Source organism: Megalops cyprinoides, chromosome 17, assembly GCF_013368585.1.
Source record: "Megalops cyprinoides isolate fMegCyp1 chromosome 17, fMegCyp1.pri, whole genome shotgun sequence".
Lineage (NCBI taxonomy): Eukaryota > Metazoa > Chordata > Actinopteri > Elopiformes > Megalopidae > Megalops > Megalops cyprinoides.
The window spans coordinates 9,381,804-9,404,404 of record NC_050599.1 but is presented as its reverse complement, the minus strand read 5'-3'; the positions used below and the strand labels follow the sequence as shown (position 1 = coordinate 9,404,404).

The 22,601-nt window shown below is 42.5% G+C and overlaps 1 protein-coding gene across 6 annotated transcripts in view; it reads right to left on the bottom strand.

Annotated features, from left to right (window-relative positions):
* The window catches only part of LOC118791804 (DNA (cytosine-5)-methyltransferase 3A), a 158,733-nt gene that overhangs the window by 24,900 nt on the left and 111,232 nt on the right, over window positions 1-22,601 (bottom strand). The window contains exon 1 of one of the 6 annotated variants that reach the window (XM_036549260.1): window positions 17,266-17,298. The exons of the other annotated variants lie outside the window; for them this stretch is intronic. The gene's annotated coding sequence lies outside the window, so the exon portion shown is untranslated. Of the gene's footprint in view, window positions 1-17,265; window positions 17,299-22,601 lie in introns of those variants that run through there. 6 annotated transcript variants of the gene reach the window in all.

Genomic DNA, 22,601 nt, shown 5'->3' with positions numbered 1-22,601 from the left:
GCCATATCTCCAGCAGGCCTATAAACTAGTCTATGCACAAAGCCCTGATACATCAAACGTTTCCAAATTATGTCATCAACCAACAGATGGAATAGCACTAAATGCTATGAGAGATGAGAAATGAATATGAATATGTCAGTATATGGCCTGAGAGACCGAAGATGGACATCCATAAGGCTCGGGCAGCACACGAGTTGGCTGGAGTAAGTTTCATATAGAGAGTAAACAGACCTACATTACCTTGAGAGAAGTCTGGCTGGTATCCAGTTAGGGCTCCCTGTATGTTTTTGAGAGAGCGCAGTTTGTTTCCATATGTTTATACTGCCAAAAATCCATAAGGAGCGAATACGTGTAACTGTATTCTTCAAAACAGGAAAACACAGAATGGCACATATTAGCTCTCTGAGTTCAAGCGCAGTTCGTACAGTGAACCCGTTGACTTTCAAAGCTTTCTGCTGCAATTCATAACACGTTCCACTTGGTCTGGCTCCAAATAGCATCAGGGCAATTTTCCAAAATTAATTTTGAGTAAGAAAACAATAGCTAAGCTCTTTCCCCTAAGAGAGGAAAAAAAAGCTTTGAAAAACACTCTATAAACTATTTAAACTAATGGATGCTTTTCTGCTTTCTCTCACAGATCCCTTGCACAAATCAATCTTCATTTTAGAATTGCTATCAATTCTCTCCTCAGCACACAGGTGTTTTTTTCCTAAAAGACTGCAGCTTTTCCAAACAGGAAGTGACATTTTCATACTCCATGGGGGAAGCAGAGGTTAATGGTGAACATACGAATGAAGAAGGTGATAAATCGCCTGCAGCTATGTAACATGGAAAACTGCTGGACAATGTTAGCCGAGTATCTCAGAAAGACGGACTGTTTCAAACAAGACAACGCAATAACCACAGTGAAACACTCCTCTTTTCCTTTTTACAGATATTCAGCTCATACTGATCTTCTGGCAATGAACCACGTCGTTTTTAATTCATTCAAAAAGTTCAAACACATGAAAGTTCAAAAGTGTCTCAAAGAATTTTTTAATCCATTTGACTTCCTACATATGCCAAGTAACTCTTATAACGCAATACCGTGTAGAGCAAATGTTGTCTCGCATTTTATACTGATTTCTTTCGTGTTTACAGACATTTCCATGTACACACAGGTACAGTTGTATTCACTAAAGAAAACATGCACAAGTAGGACATTCATCCCTACAGCTACTGTACATATTTCTTGACTAAATAATGTTGGGTGATGACAACTGATGTGTTGTTCTGCAACTCATAGATTGCAAGTCTAAATCCTACATGAGGCACAGCTTTTGTACACCTGAACAATTGTTTCCATAAGCTTGCAGATGTACATAATACATAATACATGCTGAAATATGTGAGCTATGTGAAGAACTCTGAATAACATCTGATAAGCAAATCAATATGTCACATATTAAAACATAAACACGGACCCTCTTTCAGCTGCAATACTCTCAGAGATGAACTCAGTGCTTTGACAAAAAAAAAAAGATTAGTGAATAACACTTCTTCCATGATCTTTGACCTCACAGACAGCTAGGGAATTTAATTCATAGCTTGGAAAACAATACGCCTTTGTGCCTCCAGGATACAGCTGGGAGAGACCTGGGAGCTCAGGAATTTACTAGTTAAGTGCAAAATGAAAACTTGCCCCACTAGAATGAACACACGAGGCCTGGGTGAAAGTCACACAAGCACAAAATATCGTATTAAACATAATTGAATACTTTCATAAAACCAATTACGGGTCATCTCCAGAACTGAGATCTAGTCGTGGATTTCTGTGGTGAAAGACGATCCTTCAGACATCAGTGTAGAACAGGTCTGCCATGACTGCATAAATGGTTCACTGACCGCTGATGACATGATAAGTGACACATTCTTCAGTCTTTGGTCCCATAAGAGAGAAACTTCAGCCAGTCACAGTACTAGACACCGAAATATCCCTGACTGCATCCCAGCATCACCCAACACAGCCTACACATTTTCCATCCCTTTATTGAAATACACAGCCACATGCATGGCTCAAACAATCTGAGTGTCTCTCCAGTGTCTGCAAATCCCTTTCAAACAGTCATTCCAGTTCAATGGAACTGAGATGTTCAACATTCACAAGCCATCGGCCTATCCTGAAAACCGCCCCACCAACGAACAAGAGATTCCCCTGTACCCCGCTGCCGTACCATCTCTCAAACCATTAAGAGACTGCTTAATCAACCTAATGATTTACACACACTTCACTATTTACGTGTGTAGTAATCATTTTTTTGTGTTTAAATATTTTCCAGGACTTTCACTCAACCACCTCTTTGCTAGGGGTCAAGGAACAATTTTCAGTTTTTCTTAGATTGGCACTTGGGTTTTTTGTTTTGTTTTTTTTTGATTGTCTTGGGAAAACCTCTGTACAGTGCTCTGTGACAACTTTGGTTGTAATAATATCAAAATTATTAATAAAATATATTATAAATACTATAAATTATAAATATTGTTGTTGTTAAAACATAAGGTTACAACATAATTCAGGCCCAGATTCAATCATGTCAAATTCATATTTGTGCTTAACTTGTACTTATTTGTGCTTAAGAAACAAAGCAATTTCAGTAAAAACCATCAAATTCACAATGTCAAAATGTTGTATTTGTTGCGGAAAAAGGAAACACTTTCTCAATTTCATTGTTTAAGGATCAGGGCAAAGAGCACTGCTCCTTGATGGACCTGGACATTCATGGCTGAATACCTCCAGTCATCCTTAGTGCTGCAGCACTTTATAATCTCCTCTCAAAGCAGAGAGGAACAACAGCCTCACCAGGGAGGAGGGGGGGGGGGGGGGAGAGAGGGAGAGAGGGAGAGAGAGAGAGAGAGAGAGAGAGAGAGAAAGTGGAACAGAGAGGGAGACAGAGAGAGAGGGAAGTTCAGGTCACTCACCCTATTGACCCCTCACCTCCTTAAACTGCCAACAAAGGAGCCTAATTGTGCTGAAATATTGGCGTGTTTAGTGGTTCAATGCTAGCAAACCCAGGCCACCCAAACACATTTCACAAGGTTTAAATGTCAAATTCTGGTCCTTGTGGCCCATGCTTGACACTGGGTGAGAGTCTGCTGCCAAGGGAAAGCTAAACAAACAACCAAAAAAAAAAAGCCCAGCGTATCTTTTAACATCTTCTGATGTTCTGAAGTTTTGACCTGCAAAATTGCAAAGCATGACTCCAGAGAGGAACTACTCTGTAACATGTGGTCTATCTTCATTCTAAACAGTACACTCCCCCACCTTGTGATGCTATCAGCGGCCTGGCTGAGGCCTCTATTCAGTCTGCCATGTTCTCATTCCTTAACTTCCATTCGCTCGTTAAAGATAGTTTTACACGTCTCTCTCCTACACAACCTTGCGTTATTTCAGGGGTTTTATTTATAAGCAATGGAAAGAAAGAAGAACCTGCTTGTAAACAGCTACTCAAAGTTATGAACAGGTCACACAGCGGTCAGAAACACACTGAATAGAGCCATCCATCAGATGACCCTCGACACACCTTTACTTCCCTTTTTATCGCCGTATGTTTCAGAGACGCCTGAAGGGACTGTGAGTACTACCTCTGCTCTGACCGAAACGGCACAAATGTCAATAGCCAGCATGTTCTGTCAAATACCCCAAATACCAAAAATAGCTGCAAAATTACTAAAGGATCTGCAGTGTAAATAACAGCATTCAGAAATATGTGTCTTACATTATGAGAAGCTCAAAAACTAAGAACAAAAAACTGGACTTCCACTAATTTCATGCAGAGACACAGAGGAACTCAGAAAAGAAAAAAAACATCAGAAAAGGGGGAACATCCTTACACACCATAACTGATCTTTTTGTACCATAAAGATAGAAAGCACTTATAACATATTTGTACACACCTGTAACTCCTCCAACCTTTCCTCCATATTTTAAGACTACACTGCAGAGTGCCCAGATCAAAAGCTCAACCAAAGTTCACCTTTTATTTCGGAAATGTTTAAATGGTAAATAGACTGCATTTATATAGCGCATTTCTACTCATTTTGAGTACTCAAAGCGCTTTACAGTTATATGCCTCACATCTACCTACCAGTGGCAGAGGCTGCCATACAAGGTACCAACTGCCCACTGGGAGCAGTTTGGGGTTCAGTGTCTTGCTCAAGGACACTTTGACATTCTGCCAGGAGGAGCCAGATTTGAACCAGGAACTTTCCAATCCCCAGTCGACTGCTCTACCTCCTGAGCCCTGAAATATTTACAGACATGGAAGGCTGTATTTTATTGATGCATAGCCATCTCGGAAGCCATACTAAGCCAATTCCATCACGTATGCTTTATGTTACACAGGTAAAGGGGGTGTGCATTGGGGTGGGAACATCTGAGCTCTACTTTGCTTCAGAAAACTTGAAAGTCACAGGAATTCCATATCTGGAACAAATTGAAAACAGCCCAACAAACAGATATTCTAAAGTGACTGGAGATGTTTCGTTTTTCCAGGTGTTGATCTATTTAACAGGCACTTTCCATTTGCCCTCCATATATTTAACTGAATGACTGCGAGGCAGATGCATGGAAGACCGCCCCCCCAAGCACTGGCGTGCCCTGTGTGTGAGTTATAAAGTGTTTACATATTTCCCTCCTTAGCGTAGACTGCAATCGTTTTTAGAGTCAACACTGCCAAATAGATTGAAAGAATGCCTTTCGTTTTGTGCCTCACAGCTGTGGACCCCGGCCTCTGGCCTTGTGTACACAAGGACTTTTGCCCACATCGAGATTACACTCGTTAGGGCAGACAGACACAGAATGAAAAACGACCAAGAACCCCTGCCTTGACGCCGCAGAACATTTTAGAAAAAGCAACAGAAGCACTAGGCCTTCACCCTCAAAGTTACCACCTTTAGAAAGTTTTACCACCCCAGAGCAGGATGCCAATACTGGTAAAAAGACACGTTTTTTGGGAACCTGCCAGTGCAAAGGAACAAGCATTTGCTCAACCTAAATACAGCTGGGAACCCCAAAAACTTAAAGATAAACATGCCACCATCAAGATGAACCATCTGACCTACAAGAAACAACACAAATTCCTACTGAAATCAGCAAATAATAAGAATCTCATTTCATATATTTTGCTAATACATAAATCTATTTGTCATAACAGAATTCTTGCATGCGCCAGACAACGCAACTGTATGGAAATGTAATATGATTGAATAGTTTGCGGATGGAAAGCTGATGCAAAATCACTTCTTGTTTTAGTAGACACATGCAGAAGGCACCTGGCTGGTGGTATAGCGTGGATGATCCTTGCTAGTTCCCGAAAATGGAATCAATCCTTTGGGTGTCTTCTATTGTTTTGTGAAACATAAAGCCTGCAGGTCTTTGCAGTCTCACCCATAGACTAATAAAGACCATGTCATACAACCTACTGAAGGTACCTGCAACAGTATCTCACATTTAAACCATCCAAAGTGACGGTTCTAATACTGCTAAAATCTTCAGTGGAGTAACAAAAGCAAACACACACACACACACACACACACACAAACTTTGCTAAAACTTTACAGCAAAGGACAAAACCCATGGTGTAATTAACGTTGAGCTACCCCACTCACCGTGCGAGCGTGACAGAGAGGAGACACTTCAGCAGCTGGGCGGCTCAGAAGGCTCCATTCCACCGTCCCAGAGGTCCTGGTACTTGACAGACGGTTCTAGATCAACACCAGAGGACGCAGGTCCAGCTGTGACTAATGCTGCTGGCCGTAAATCCTTCACCGAACTCGCCCATTCCCACCGTCCTTTCCCGCACCCCGCACCCCCCCCCCCCCCCCCCCCCCCCCCCCTCACATAAATCTCCCAGCATGGCTTGCCTAAAGAACGGGGCCGGGGACATAGATATAGATCGGCAGATGGGCTGCATCGTCAAGAGAAGAGGTTGAACGAGACGCAACAGCCGGCAGCCATATTGAACGGCATCTAAACCCAGGTCAATTCCTGATACAAATGAGCAACAGCTGAAAAACTTGAGAGTCTGTTTTGGTGACACCTGCAATGCGTTCTGGGAGGAGTTAGACTTTGTGGTAAGAACATGGAACTTATCCACCAGCACTGCAGTTCTGAAACCAAGGCGAGCACAACAGTCATACACCTGAGCAGGTGTACATACAAAACTGCACAGATTCACTCATCTCAGAATCATCTGGACAGCACATCACACACACTGTGCCCCCCTGACCAGCCAATCCACAGCCCATGAGGATCGGTGAGTCTGCACAGCACACATCACATAAAATGCTGTCTGTCCCACAACTGCAGTCGGTGAAACTGCAGTGCGTGTCCCTGGACTCCGGCCATGACGTGTTTGCCTTGGACCGTTACGCATCGGATAAAAGCTCAGACCCAGGTGGTGCTGCTCCTGCACTCACATGCCATCTCTTTGCCAGTGCAGTAGAAAATGGCCCGTCTTAGGAAACTGAGCCTTCGTTGTTTCTACAAGTCAGCCTTTTTTCTCTGAAGAAGCTCAGCTGACTCTGTGGTTCTCAGATTTCTCGCGCCCTAAAGTTTCAGATTTCTCTTTCTGAACTGCCCTATAAAGTTGTGAAATTAGCAGTGTTATTAATCATTGGGGAAGTCTTTCTTAGGCAAATAAACAGTATCTTTGGCAGTGGGCTTGTGATTTCTGATTACATCATTCACAGTTTTAATTAACCTCGGCCCCCTGAGACAATCAGGGCAGTGCAAACACTTCAGCATTACAAAGATCAGTCATTCCTCACAAAGACAAATAATGTATCAACTTAAAAAACACCCAAGTGGACACCAAATTACCATTATGTAAAAAAAAAAAACAAAACAAAAAAAAAAACACCAACTTTCTTGTCAGGCTAATATTGCGTGCAAAAGCTTTAGCTATGTCCGAGTACAATATGGGTTGTGGAATCACATTTCTGTGGTATATTTTACATGCTAGAAAGAAGCAATTTAAACCTCAATGCATTTTTTTACTAAAGCTGTAGAGGAGGGAGTTATTTATCTTACAAATCTATGGAAAACTGACTCCTTAAAAAAAAAAGAGTTGGGGAGTGGGGGGTTGGGGACTAGGGGTTGGGGGTTGGGTGAGAGAGTGTGCTGTCAGAACCAAGGAGCTGCTTCTGGACTTTGTCCAGCTGTGAGTGCCCTGTTTCTGGGCCTCTCTCATGAGCTCAACCACACCAGCTGGGAAGGCTTTCCAGATCCAGGAGGATAAAAAAAAGAAAGCCTGAGCCTGGAAACACAATGTATTCTTTATTATTTGCTCACACCATCCACTGACAAGTCAATCTGAGCTTTTAGGAGACACCACTCCAAATTTGCTATGGGAACTAAGACGGACAGTCCCGCACCAAGACTATAAGCATCCTCTATGTCTAAATGTGCCAATATCAAAAAGTATAGCACTGTAGGACAATAAACAACAATCATTTAGTTCATCTCAACATGAACTGGAAACCAAAATCTGTCAGAGGTATCAATTACCTAAATACCTTATCAAAGCAAAGGGAAATAAACTCAGTGCTTCAATGTAATCAAAGTATGACAAGCATCAAGATAAAGAATACAGAAGGTTTACTGGGCTCTGGAATTCTCATCATGATGATGGCTTCCTCTTATATTTGACTGAATTCTGTGGGCTGAGTTGCTGACAAAAAGTGCTCCAGACACATAAAATGGCCCAATATTATAGGTCCATGCTGTGTGCTGCTTATTCAAAAGAATAGATATTTTCTGTTCATTTAAAGAGCAGTATTTATGAATATTTCTATATTTATTCTCTGCTCCAATGCCCTTGTTTTGCTCGTACAACACACACACACACACACACACACACACGAGAAAGGGCGATTAAGGATAATTATAGTGGGTGCTGGCAGCTTCTTACCTCTGGCAAAACCTACTATGGGTTTTTTTTTCAAACATGACAGACTCCCACTCGGATTTAAAGAGGCACCTGTAATGACCGTCTCTCTTTTTAATAGAAGAAAGAGCATCCCGCTTATTCCTTGGATCTGACGTTCTTATTAGTGCATTAGATGCTAGAAAACTAGGCCGACTAGATTCAAGATTCAAGATTCAAGAACTTTATTGTCATTGTGCAAGCACAATGAAATTGCAAGTGTGTCAGCCTCCAATAAAGCAATAAATAAGACTAATAAAATAAGACTAATAAAGCATCTTCCCCCGAAAGCATTTGAGAAGGAGGACTCCAGCCTCACTGCCCGTGCTCTAAGACTAATCACAGTTGAGCCGTGTGGTTTCCTCTCCTGGCTCATGCCTCGGGGACCTGTATTGGGACACAGGCTGAAGGCAAACACATTAATTCTCCCGGCTCTCCAATGAGGCTATGAAATGTGAATCGATATTAACACTATCTCCCCTGCCCTGGGAGGGGAGACCCCTGTGACCATCGATCCTTCCAGCCCTCCTCAGAAAGGGTTCAACCATCAGAGCCTGCCATCAGCTCCCCAATTCCACTGGCGCCTCACATTTGCCACCTCTCTACAACCATATCACTCACGCCACCATCTTATGATGGACTGCCCTTTGAATCACACGAAGAAGATAAATGAAGAAACTTCAACCACTTAATCATACATTACATCACCTCATATTTCTAACTCAGATTGTATTAAGGTGATCGTGATTTCACGTGATTTCGGCTGACGTGAAAATAAACAAACATCTGACAGACTGTAGGGCATACCCAGTAAACCAGTAATGTTCAGTTCTACTGAGATGACGCTTAAGTAACCATGGCAACAGCACATAGCTGGTCACATTACTGTTTATAGTGCCTTGGCATTCTGGATTTAAGTCTCTTGGCAGAGGTTAATGTGGTATAAAACTGTGGATAAGGCCTATTCACACGAGGGCAAGGACTACCAACAAGGAAAAACTATCCAGCATTTCACTGTCAACATTCAAGGGAGCTGACTTCAGATGACACTCTTGCTTTCGCTTGGAGATGATTTGTGCTCTCTTGAACATTCGTTGCCTTACAATCTTGGGAGCCATTGGGAAAAATGGCCTTTTCACTCATGTCTATAAATTGAACGCAGCTGGTATCACAAGATCAGTTTTGAATCAGCTTTATTGACTGAAACGTTCTCAATGCAAGACAGGAAACAGATAATTTGGAACCAAATGGAGGGAACTGCTGACTGAAAGCAACAGTTTAAAACAAGTTGTGTACTTCTACAAGTTTTAGGTTGACTTCTAGAAGACAGAATTTCTAGTAATCATCAATGATGATTATAGCTACAGAAAAACCAAGATGGATGCCCTGAAGTTGACTAGCAGTGATCTTACGAAACTCCACTTACAAAAGTTATTAAAATGTTATAAAATATTCCAGGAATTCCAGCTAAAATCAATAATGTGGTTACATGATTATGTATTCAGATAGTGATGCGATCAGTGTGAGGTACTTGCACACTCATGGCCTTATTAGTCTTAAATGTCTGGGGTTGTGGGGTTACTTTGGATAAGGTGCATTTGAGGGCAAAGATTTTAGACCTGTCCTCAGTGCAGGTAGCAATCCAGTGAGGACACTGTGGATGTAACACAGCACTGAATTGGCATTATGCACATCTACCTATCTATCTATCTATCTATATGTATATATATCCATAAACCATCAGACATCAGATAATTGATTTTGACCAGTTTCCTTTGCAGCAGATCTGGGGTCAAGTTCTCTGGATCAGCTTATTGCATGGCTTAAATTTTTTCCACATTTATTTCTGCTTCAGAAATTACTGTAGAAATTATAGAGATTTAATGTGAGGTCAAGCGGCTTTCTTCTCTGATTTAATCATGTACAGCAAATCCATTTAAGAGAAAGCCGATCGACACAGACCCACCTGGAGAAACCTTCTGCTGATAATGTTCTCGTGTGTACACAATCAGTCTAATGATTACGGAGAGTGGCAGCAACTTCTCTTATGATGTTAATGGAATTTACTGTAAATCATACTTCCCGTAGATTTCTTTTCAGATTTCTTTCTTTAGCATGAGTAGCAGTGATACAGAAAAATGTTTCTTGTCAGTCTTAAATTTTCACTCTTACTCATGCGGTTCGCATAAGCAGAGTGATTACAAAGGGTTACTTCATACACTGCCAAACACAAACTTGCATGAAAAACCTGCTGAGTTGGACTGCGAATCCCCTGGATGTTTTCTGTGGCTAGGTGACAGTCACACCTTCTGGGGCATATATATACGAGAAGCCAGCGTTGCTAAACCTCTTCCAGACTCAGTAAAAGGGCCGTTTTTTTTCGGTTTCCTGTTTCTTGAATCCCGCACCTCTCCAACAGACACATGGGCGCACAAGAGAGCAAACAGATGCTACGGGATCAGAGCGCTAACAGGGAAACGGTGAGGACGCTCACGCTGACATTTCACCCTTAACACAACACTCGCTGGCGGAGCAGCGAAGAAAGCTGGCCCTGTCTGGCCGGCGCTCCGTCACACCTGACTTTGGCCGGCTCTTGGAGGTGAAGCGGGGGGGTGGGTGGGGGTGGCAGCGGTCCGCCCGTGCCCGCCCACAGAGGCCTGTCAACCGCAGAACCCGTCAGCACGAGAGAGCTTGCTTGCACGGGCAGGAAGCTGCAGCCCACAGCTAAAAGCGGAGAGGCGGAAGGAACAAGAGCCTTCTTGTCACGCTCTTCAAAGCGGCGATCTGTTTCTCTTTAGCCTGAGCCAGTGATTAGAGGTGGTGGAGCGGGGGCCCTCGCTCTAAAAAGAGGGTCCAGACTCCAGTGCAGGAGGGTTCACGCACAAGCCTCACTGTTAAAAAAATAAAAACTTGTGAAACTGAATACTTTCACTGCGCTCTGACCAAATGGCCAACGCTGAACTACACACAGCTATGAGCTTGGAAGTTGTTGGACTTACATTAAATTACAAAATGTTACTGAATGAATAATTTTCATGAGAAGCTTTTGCAGAGCATTTCACTGGACCAATGTCATTACTATGAATACATGGGCATATAATTACCAGTAATGAAACCTAATTATGTCTCTTCAATACCTAACTTGGTAAAACAATATACAATGAAGAACAACTGATAATTGATCAAAATGTGGGAGAGAGACTGCATAGAACATCTTATTATTGAAATATACAATAGTTCCAAAAGAAATAAATTCCATATAGCTTATTCAATGATTATGCAGTCTTAGTGAGGGAGATGTGAGCTAATTCAAGGGCACCCAATACTGTTCTCTTAAACTGATCAATACTTGACCTTACGATCACTGCACAAAGACACAAACATGCACACACACACTCACTCTCTCTCTCTTTCTCTCTCTCTCTCATACACACACACACACCCACACACACACACACATATTAGAATAGAACTAGAAATCAATTAATATAATTAAGTCCTCCGGAAAACAAATCAATAAGTATTTAAGTTCCAGGTTGTTGGTTGGGAATACCAAGCACATGTAAACTGACTGATAAATGACCAATACAGTCCACCAGAACACATTCCCTGTTTTTTTTTCTGAAAACAACCCTAGGCTCAGGTAGGTTTCTTTTGTTCTGGAACACCTTAAGTAAAGATACACCAGAAGAATGTATTTTTTATTAAATACAGCAGCTGAGAAAAATGACATGGAGTGATTTTTTTTCTGCCTTTAGATCATGGAATTAAACGAAGGATGGTGATAGTGCAGTGTCCAACTGAATAAATATGTACAGTACATGAATTTCTATCCCTCTTCATTAATGCTACGCTGTCCTTCCATGAATCAACCGTGGCAACAATGTGGTGTGCCGCACACCCACAGCCCCTCGGAGCTTACTGTATTGAAATCCACTGGTTCAGGGCTTGGTTGGAGATAATGTGACAGTGTGCCCTTTGTCCTCTGACGCCCGGGGGCTCCGTGGATGTTGAATTGCATTGTGGGAAAAAAAAATCAGAACAAGTGGCCCCCACAATGGGGCCTCTCACAGTCTTGGATATAAAACACCCTCGGCGGCAAACAAGACGAATACCCAGCGCATCTCCGGACGCTTTTTCACATAGCTGCCTCTGCAAGGATCCCTGCACCCTCTGAACCCTGCCTTATCACCGTGCAGAACAGTGAAAAACTTCTTTCATCCATCTCGGTAAAACTTAGCGCATGGGACATTAGATGTAATACTGTATAGCCCCTTTCAGACATGCACTGCAACCCTGAACTTATCTAGACCTTATGAGAAAACGGTTTATGATGTGCATGGGCCCATGACTGTGGAGACTGGTGGTATAATAATACAGCCCTTCCCTGAGGCTTTTTTCTGGTTGGGACACTATTCCCCTGACTGCTGTATGATCCAGATTGTGTTTGGGACAAAAAAAAGACTCACAATCACTGTCAAACCAATACCCAGTCTTAATGCTGAAACCATTTCTAAAGTCCAACTTCTCAATAGCAGTTTTTAAAAGGCACCTGAGTTTGCTCTATGGGGAAGACAAAAGTTGCTTGGGAGCCTCCACAAAGAATGTAATGGTGGTGCCTTTTCTAGTACCACATTTCAAAGCTGCTTTAGGCTTTTTCCGCAGATAATATTTAGATTGCCCGTTTTCTATAGCCTAACATATTATTTGCGGTGGCTTATTTGATGGGATTCCAAGCAGGAAATGGCCTAAAAGAGGATCTGAAATATGTTAAATATTTCAGCTTTGTGGCACATCGGGCATCCTGCTACCATCCCTTCTGCACCAGTAAGTCTCAGAACCCCTGGGAGACCCCTGAAATGATAACTGTTAGATCTTTGAATGAAATTACTGATCTGTCTTCTCAGTAGGTGGCCTACAGTACATCACGTCGGTTGCTTGTGATTCAGTGGGATGACTCATACCCCAATCCTTTAGCCTTCCAAGGGGAACGGCTGCAGCACTGAAACATATACAAATACCTTCGTTCGAATACATACACTCGAACTGTAATTAAACTCTTAGTTAAAAAAAAAAACAGTCTGAGATACAGGACCAGCAGGACATTCCACCATCTCCATTGCTCACTGGTGACCTGCTGGAATGTAAATGTCAGAGATTCATCTGTCCGCAGGGACGAGGGCAGGACCGCACTGTCAGGGCCCCGGGGCAATCCACAACAAACACGTCCAGCGTTTTTTTTTTCAGTTAGCCGCAATTAGCCTAAGCCCCGTGAGACGCAACATCTGTTCCCCCTCGTCCGCAGCAGCCTCCACAGAGACGTGACTGACTGGACGTGAGGCCCCCCGGTCGTGTTAAACGTTAAACGGCCGGACGCCACACAGGTTTAGCTTTGCTGACATGGCAATTTAAGGGCCACTTTGAGAGACACTGAGAGTGTTATTACTGTTTTTAGCAACGTTTTATCCAACGTCATTGTCAAATAAGGCTTTGGTTTGTAAGGTTCTGGGTATCTTTAGAATTAGACCTGTTAGGCTGATAGACTTACTACTGCTTACTTACTATAGTAAGAATTAAGATTCAGACGATGGTTTGGGAGGGAGCCTGTTGGGGCTTTGGGCCAGGTCTGTTCACTTGCCAACAACGTTACTTTAAAAAAAAGAGTATAATAATTGTTTCAGCAGAAATCAAACAACCTTGTATGTGCTGGTGATGAGTGACAAATTGCATTATAATTAATCCCAACCACTATGTTTAACAGTGTTTTGAAGGTAGAAACAGAGGAATGGCTTATGGTAATTGAACAGGAAGTGCACAGTCACGCCAAGGTTACTCTAACCCCATGTGATTGTTGCTTCCTGTCTATGAAGGGGGCTTTGAGCTCTTACTTTACAGCGATTCTGCTGAACTGTGGAGCACAAACGCACAGAGTTCAGACCACTAGAGATTTCAACAAATAATACAGTGGAGAAACAAATCTGTTCCAAGCTTCTTGGCACAAAACCACTACATTCCTTGAATGGTGTCTTCATTGATAATGATACATTACTGCTATACACATCTACTAAAAAACATCATATATCATCAACAGTCAACACATTCTTGAGCGTGACAGATACTAAGTTAAAGAAAAAAGCAACAAAAACAGACACTCACCAGGAATAACTCTTAAATCCCTCTTAGCAACAAAGTGTATATTTGGGGCTGGTTTATGGAAAATCAAACTCTGACCCTCCCTAAAATTGAGAGCAATAAATCCACTGCCAATGATGAAATGCTTTATGTTCTGTGAAAGCATTTCATCTCCCCAACCCATGCAGATGAAAGTGCAATACTGTACGAGTCATTGGTGATTGAAAGCTACCCCTCTGAAGTTCTGACACGAACCCTTAATTCAGCCTTGAGTAGCGGGGGACATGGAACTTTACAGAGTCCCGCTCAATTACAGAACAGTGCCCAAACAACGCAGACGTTCCCACTGCGTTCTCCTGCCAGCACTTCGGAGGGATTTATAAATCAACTAACCTGTATCGGAAGAGCCAAACTCGCATTAATCACACTAATCTCACGCTAAGACGTTACGCGCACCTCATTCATCAATGACATCAGCAGCAGCCGCACGTCGGCCGAGCGAAACGTGGGAGTGGACCGTCCAGGAGCGGCCATTAGCACAACCTCACTTAGCACTCACTCACTGCTGATTGCCCCCACATACACATACATGCACACCCACACACACATGCACACATACACACACACATGCACACCCACACACACATGCACACCCACGCACACATGCGCACACATATGCACGCACACACACACAGACACATGCATGCGTACACAAACATGCACACACACGCACGCACATGCACACCTACACACACACATAAATACACACACACAGAAACACACACACACACGCATGTGTAGACACATGCACACACACGCACACTCCCACATGTGTCCATACACACACACATACTCACACACACACTGCCACACGTGTCCACACACACTCACACATACACGCACACACAAATCCCCACATGGGAGCTTTACACTAAGCAGATGTGTGTGAGGTGACGGTCAGTCAGGGGTGATAAAGCTGAGAAGTACCATGGTTTTTGCAGGCACAGCGGACTAAGGAACAAGCCTCTTGCCTGTCATGGACGATAAAGCCTGAGCGCTGAACACATGACCCGTGAGTTGGTGTGTCAGAAGGCATTGCTGGGCCATGAAGAGTCACAGCGTTACCTCTGGCATTCTTCTGTTGCTCTTTAACAAATGTTACCGCTCACATTTGTTTTAAAGAGATTCTGCTCTTCACAAAATCTTAATTTGCATTATTACACTACACATTACTTAAAAACCCATTACAACACCTGTCAAAACTGTTGCTTGAGTCAATAAGAATGACAAAACAAAGTACCAAAAATAATAAGAATAATGAAAACAAATGGAACAACAAAGGCAAAACTGCAGCTACCAAATGAATGATGTTTGATGTAATAAAGAGCAAATCACACTCCAATGATAGCATTATCACTTTGTTCAACTACTGATACTCGCTGTGGCAGTTGGTCACACATACACACACACACACACACACACACACACACACACACACACAAACCTGCCTTTGACGCTATCAACAGAATGTCTGGTATTCTGCGTCATTGAGCCCATGACAAGGCGTCCATCACCTAATGGTCATGACCTCCCCCTGACCTCACAGGTATTGTCTGCGCGGGCTCTGGCCTCATTGTTCCCCTGGACAAAGGCAGATTGCTCTGAAAGGAGGGGGAGCTGCAGGTCACTGAGAACTACGGGTGATTTCGTCTGAGTGGGTTAAAGGCAGACCAGCGGCCATATGTGAACCTACCAGGGTATTCGGTGCCACTGACACAGGGATCAGGAACGGAGAAATGAGCGCATTATGAATGAGCGGCTCAGTTATATATCAATTACAGGTACATCTACAATACTTTTAAAAGTTAAAGGGGGCATAATTTACCCCTCTGTACACAATCGCAGTGTGTACAGATGTTTTACAGACATTGACATGGGGTATAGGGGACAATCATCCTTTTTGCTTAACTTTGAGAAACCAATTTAAGATGTCTTTATATTTCTGTGTCTCCCACTTTTTCTTTCTATCACAGTGAGTGACTTCTGACCTTGTGATGATGGGCCAGTATCCAAAAAGAAAACCCCAGCGCCTGTCTAATTTTGTTGTTGAACTTGAATGAGGAAGCTGTGTAGCGGTTAGGCTAAATCTGGACCTGGCCTCTCCACAGTGACAATGCTCAGATCAGCTCGTTTCTCCACAGTGAGACCTCTTGAGAGGGATGGGAGGGTTGTGGAGGGCCAAGTCTCTGCTCAGGGGCCTGGGGGGGGAGGCATGGTGTTAGGGGATCAGATCACATGACTCAAGGGATTGACTTGAAATGACCATCGTGCCAATGAGGTCTCCTGCTGGCCTAATTACCCCAGTCTGGGGAGACACTGACTGGGGCCAGACCTTCCAGGGCAAATTCCAGGTGATAGACGAAGATGACACCATAAGGTCCGCTCTGGTTGTGAAATTAACATGTTATAGAGGGAATCTCCATCTCTGGGAGAAAGGTTTCCTCCCATAAACTCACTATCTCTCTTACTGATCCACACAGGCCATAAAACATGAGTAAGACAGACAGAGGTAGGGAGATGGTAGCAGAAGTATCTGCTTTAAGATGCACACTATACTCTATGTATTTGTGCATAGATGTATAATAAGATAAGTACATACATAAAATCATGGGCACTGCTGATTTGATTTGCTTTTTAAGGGCTGTAAAGTTGCATACAATTTCCTATAATAATAGCCTCCCATTCCTGGTGGCCTTAAAAATGTCACAATTTCTGAGTTTGGCTCAACATCCATGGGCTGCATTTTTCCACATTACTGCAAAAATACAAGTGGGTTCTTTATTGGAAACGACCTTCCACACAATAATCCCTGCTCCCTCTAGTCCATCTCCCCATTCTTTCAACAGCTGAATGGATTGATTTGGCAAAGAAAAATCAATATGTGATTCTGTGGATGAATCAAATATGAATAAAACATTCATCACTACAGCCTTATACTTCTACACCATTTCCTTGGCGGTGGCCATATTGCTGTTTATGGAGGGCCACAGCGAACAAGCAGCCTTGAGCTGTGATTACCAGCTTCTCCTGTATTTCACAAACAGATATATACAGGTTAATTTAAGATTTGCTTTAAATGTGATTGAAATGTGGCGGTCTAGTATGTCCTTACATTTCATGTAATTGCGTCCGTCAGACCTCTTCTGTCTCTCTAGAATAGCTGCTTTTCTGCTTGGTGCCATAGGACCAGGAACTATGGGGCTATCATGAGAGACTCCCAGAGAGATCCTGCAGCAAGTAAAAACATATCTAATTCCTTAAAACCCAATTGCATAAAATCATATCTATCAGCAAACAAAAAGCTTGATTATTTGTCACTGGAAATGTTTCACACTCAGTAACAAATACTGCACAATACAGTAAGTGCAATTATTAGCAAACAAATATGTGTAATTTCTAAACAGTGTAATTTAGACTTAAGTGACACATGCAGATGTTGATTACTTTCATTATTGTGGTGAATTAAGCCTTCCATTTATTCAGTTCTATTCTGTTTTTCTTTTGTTGTATGCATTTATTATATAATATAATTATTTCATGCATGAAGTAGTAAACTAAAGATGCAACAAGAGGAAACGCTGACCACAGGGTTATGTTTTTACTGATTACAGTAGTGACATTGGTGCAGGTGTTAAAAAGGAAAATGAAACTTGGAAGAGAATACAAACTGGCATCTGGTGAAAACCTGCCCTTGTTCTGACTGTGGACTATTACACCAACTTCAATCTGGAATGTCCCTGATGACCCTGCTTTGGGGGAAGGAACCACCCCCCCCCCTCCTTTTTTTAAACAAAAACTGTGAGGCCGACAATAGGACAAACATCTACAACAATGTTTGGCTATAATCACTGTTCTATCCAATTAACTCGATACAGCTTACAACAAGGGATGCTCCTTCACACCAAGCTAAGCACACAGACTGAAACTCATTGGGTTTTCACTTGACAGAATACAGGGAGAAGTAATGTGATTATAACAAACTCATTAACCTTTCCCTTAATATATATATATATATGTATGTATATAATTTTTTTCTGTGCATGTACAACATAGATTTCGGAAACTTGACTTACTGTATAGGCTGAATGCAAATCAAGCTGCTGAAATGAACTTGAGAAGGAAAATATGTTGAGTGCAGCAGTAATCTTGATTTCCTGAAGTTGAAAGTTTTCTTTGGGAGTTGTAAACATTTCCCTGTATTGTGCAAGGGAGGACAGAGGCAGATTAACCCCTCCAAAACTCCCTGCAAAGCTGTGTTCTTTTCCAGTTCAGCAGTTATCTGAAAACTGTTTTCCCTCACTTCATATTGTCTAAGCGTTCATCACTAAAGTCCTTTGTGAATTTGTCATGCATTTTAGTTTCAGCTTCACATACATAAACAAGCATTTTCAACCTCCAGCTCTTCAAAAAAATTGTTTCCAACCAAACATAAAGTCAGAACTGCAAAGTCACACAAATCTGTTCTCTTTGACCAGTCATAAAAGCCAGTTTTGTACCTACACCACCGTCATGCAGTTACAAAACATTTACAACTTCAAGTTCAAGGCTTGAGGCCCTCAAGATTAACTTTCGCCTTGTATTTACAAGCCCGGTCTTCCTTAAATCACTTCTTTCTTTCCCTCTCACACATCTTATTTCAGTGATTTAAATCCACGTTCAAAACTCAAACCGAAACTCCTGGAAAAGTATCCTTGCAGAAATCTGCCACACCGCATACATTCCAAATGTGCAATCACAGGCATTTGGACTAATTAAACATTACTGCAAAGATGAAAGTATTAAGTGATTCCCCCGGCAACGCTGTGAAACAGAAAAGTGACATTTCTCTGTGTAAAAAAAAAGCACAGCCCTCTCTTGCAAACATGTCTCCCTTCACCAGCTTGTTTCCCTTTAAAAGTACTTTCCTCGACCGGTCAGAAAGCTGCCGTTTTCCCTTTTCTATTTAAAGTGACGGTTTCCCTTTAAGCCGCTCACAGCAGATGCTCTGCGTAAACTCTCCAGAAATACCTTAAGTCAGCATATTCTCCTTGCTGTAGCCTGGGCTAAACACAAACGCACACAACACTGTGTTATTAAACAAATAATGCAGTGAACATACCCATAAACCCTCGTGCAGGCAACTTTAAATCCAGTGTGGGGTTTAAATTTTTTTTTGCCCCCTCTCTTGGGGTAAAGGAGCTTGCTTAAAAAAAAAAAAAGGAAAAAAAAAAAACGCTGAAAATTTCTTTGTCTGGGAATTCAGGGTCAGGTGATCGCCGACAGGGATTCTGGTTGGCTAGAGAGGACTTGCAAGCGTTGGCAGGGAGCCAGGAGGCTGTCTACATGCAGGCTGGAAATTTGCTGCAAACCTCGTCTTCACCCTCATATCTATAGCACAAGGTTCATTTCCATAGCTGGGGGAGGGGGAGGGGGTGGGGGCTGGGGGGTGGGCGCGAGGAGTAGACTGTAACACAGGCACATAAAAGAGAAGTGTTCTCATCTCCGCGAGACTCAGAGCAGGATTTCCACCTACGTTAAACTGCCCTTCCAAGGTACCACCACAATGCAAAACGCCGCCTTTACAGTAGATGACTCCCAACGACATTAAAAAGGCAATGCTGCACACTGCAACGTATGCCATTTCTGTGAAAATCATATTCATGGTCAGTTGTTTTCTTTTTTTTCAGACTGTATGAGGAGTGCAAAACAAATTTTAAAAAAATGACAGGGATTTAAGAAAAAAAATCTGAGACAAATGCATTGCAAATAGATTCATCTGGCTATTTTTCAGGTTTTACAGCTGCTGCCATGGCTAAAAACAGGAGCTATTTATAGAAGAGGGTCTCTGCTTTCTCTGTTACAACAGTGCCGGTGTGAAAATCCCCTGTGTGTGTAAACAAAGAAACGAATGTTGGACACAGAGCGTTTCCCTGGTCTGTCACACTCCTTTATCCTGGGCTAGACCCCGCATGTCCTGCTAATTTGGCAATATTTTTCCCCTTTAGACACATTTATGACTCCTCTCAGCCCCCTGTGCTGGCAGGGGGGTTCAGGCTTCAGAGCTGCAGATACGGTAGGCCCTGCTCCCGTTTCCATGGTGACAGTTCATTATGGAACACTGAAGTGTTCTCTTCTTCATATTAATTTGGGAACAATTTCTGACACTGCAATGAACGAAATGAAAAGGAAAATTCATTTGATTAACAAACAAAAAAAACACCAGAAACCCATTTGAATGAGTGTAAAAAAATAAAAAAAGAAATATTGTCTTGATGGGGATGCAAGATAATAAAAATAATAAGGGCATTAAAACAAAATTATCCCACATAAGGCCTCCCTGTCACCCTCCACCAGAACAACTTCAATCTTGCACAACACGCCAATAATAACCCAACAATTATAGGTACGTTATTTCAGTTCAAAGATAATAACCATTGTTATTACCATTATTATTGTTATTATTCAAGATTTGGATTTCTCTTTCAAAAAATGTACTGGTACCCCATAAAAAAAATCAACAAACTATAGTAAAGACATCAAAATTGCAAACGTGATACACCATTTTACATACGGATATGCATTACTGATATTCAACCTTCGGAAGGAAACTGACATGTCATATCAAAATTACGCTTGCTACAGTAACCAACTGGTCAAGAGAAATACAAGCACTGTGCAGAACTTGTGATGCATACAAATTGCTGAATGCTACCCATTGTCCCAGTGCCTTTTCCACCCCCCCCCGACTGAACAGAGATTCCTTCCCTCCTCCATTCCTTCTCCTCTGGGAAGTGGGAGAGAGGGTCTTATCTAGCGGTGCAAGCTTCATTTAACATTTTGAACCAGTTTCTCTTGAAATGCTAAAGACCTCCAGAATATCCTGAGCCAATATTGCACAACAAAGTTTTAAAGTGTGTTACATAAGAAGAGACAACATGGCGGTGAGGTTTGTGTTTCAAACTGCGCTACAACTACTTTCACGCTACATATAAACATAAAAATTCTTTCTTTTGCCGGGGACTTGGTATAAAGTATTCTGAAATTCAAAAAACATGTCAAAACAACCAGGTTCCCAAATGTGTTCAAGAAGCCCAGCTCACAGTCACTGTTGAGCCTTACATATGCATCCTAATCAAGTGCTTCCTTGCATTAACTGCGTTAACATGGTCGTAGGGAACACTGTTTGTGCATGAATTTCACCGTATACCTCCTTAAAAATGGCAGTAAAAACCAGGCAGAGGGGGCTCTCGGTAAGTGCGGCATTTTAACAAGCACGACTGCAACAGCAAACCATTAACATGGCCGCCATGGGGGGCATTCAGTCTTACCATTACACTGCTTTGTCTTTACTCTGCACTAATGGTTTTGAACAACTGTTTGGCTACAGTTTTTAAAATTCTTACACAAAAATCTGGTTGGTTTCATTGGTCGCTGGCTTTTTTTTTTACATTGGGTAAGAATACGTAAAGAAAAAAAATCACGTTTCTTTCAAATTGTTCAAAGTTTAGGAGAAAATGGATTGAATGACCCCCCCCCCCATTACTGCTATAATTTGTTTTCTTAATTCTTGATTTCCTCTTATTCAAGGAAACATACTGAGTTCACATTTCACATATTCGCTGAGGTAAAAGGCCTCTCTGAGGGACAGAACAGCAGTGCCCCTCCTGGGTTTTGAACCTGCAACCATTCCATTATGAGCCCAGATCCCTGCCCACTATGACACCTTTTGACAAAAATACAGGCTGGGTGAGTAAAAACATGTGCGGTGACTGGCTGACCAGTCACTGACACTGAGAGGACCAGCCTGTTTGCTTCCCACCATCACACACACACACACACAGGCACACACATACACGCACACACATACACACACACACACACACACACACACACAGGCACACACATTCACACACTCATGCTAACACATGCACACACACAGACGCACACATACACACACTCATGCACACACACACATACACGCACACACATACACACACACACACACACACACACACACACACACAGGCACACACATTCACACACTCATGCTAACACATGCACACACACAGACACACACTCATGCACACACACACATACACGCACACACATACACACACACACAGACACACGTGTGCGCACAAACATGCACCATGGGACAGCAGGGTCACAGCACAGCAAAGGCCGTTCCACTCTGTCACAGGAAAAGGACAGATCGGTGAGGTTGCCTCACGGTTACCTCCATCCCCCACCTACAGGTCTATTAGTAGAGCCTGTTAGCCAGAGCTGGGCAAGGAATGTTATTCATTTACAGGAAATGTTAAAAAAAATGAATGAAAAAAAGACTGAATGGGGGGGGGGGGAGAGAGAGAGAGAGAGAGAGAGAGAGAGAGAGAGAGAAGGGAGTGCTGACCAGAATGCCAAATGAGTGGGGTAAAGATTAATATAGGGTCAGGAAGTAGGGAATATGGC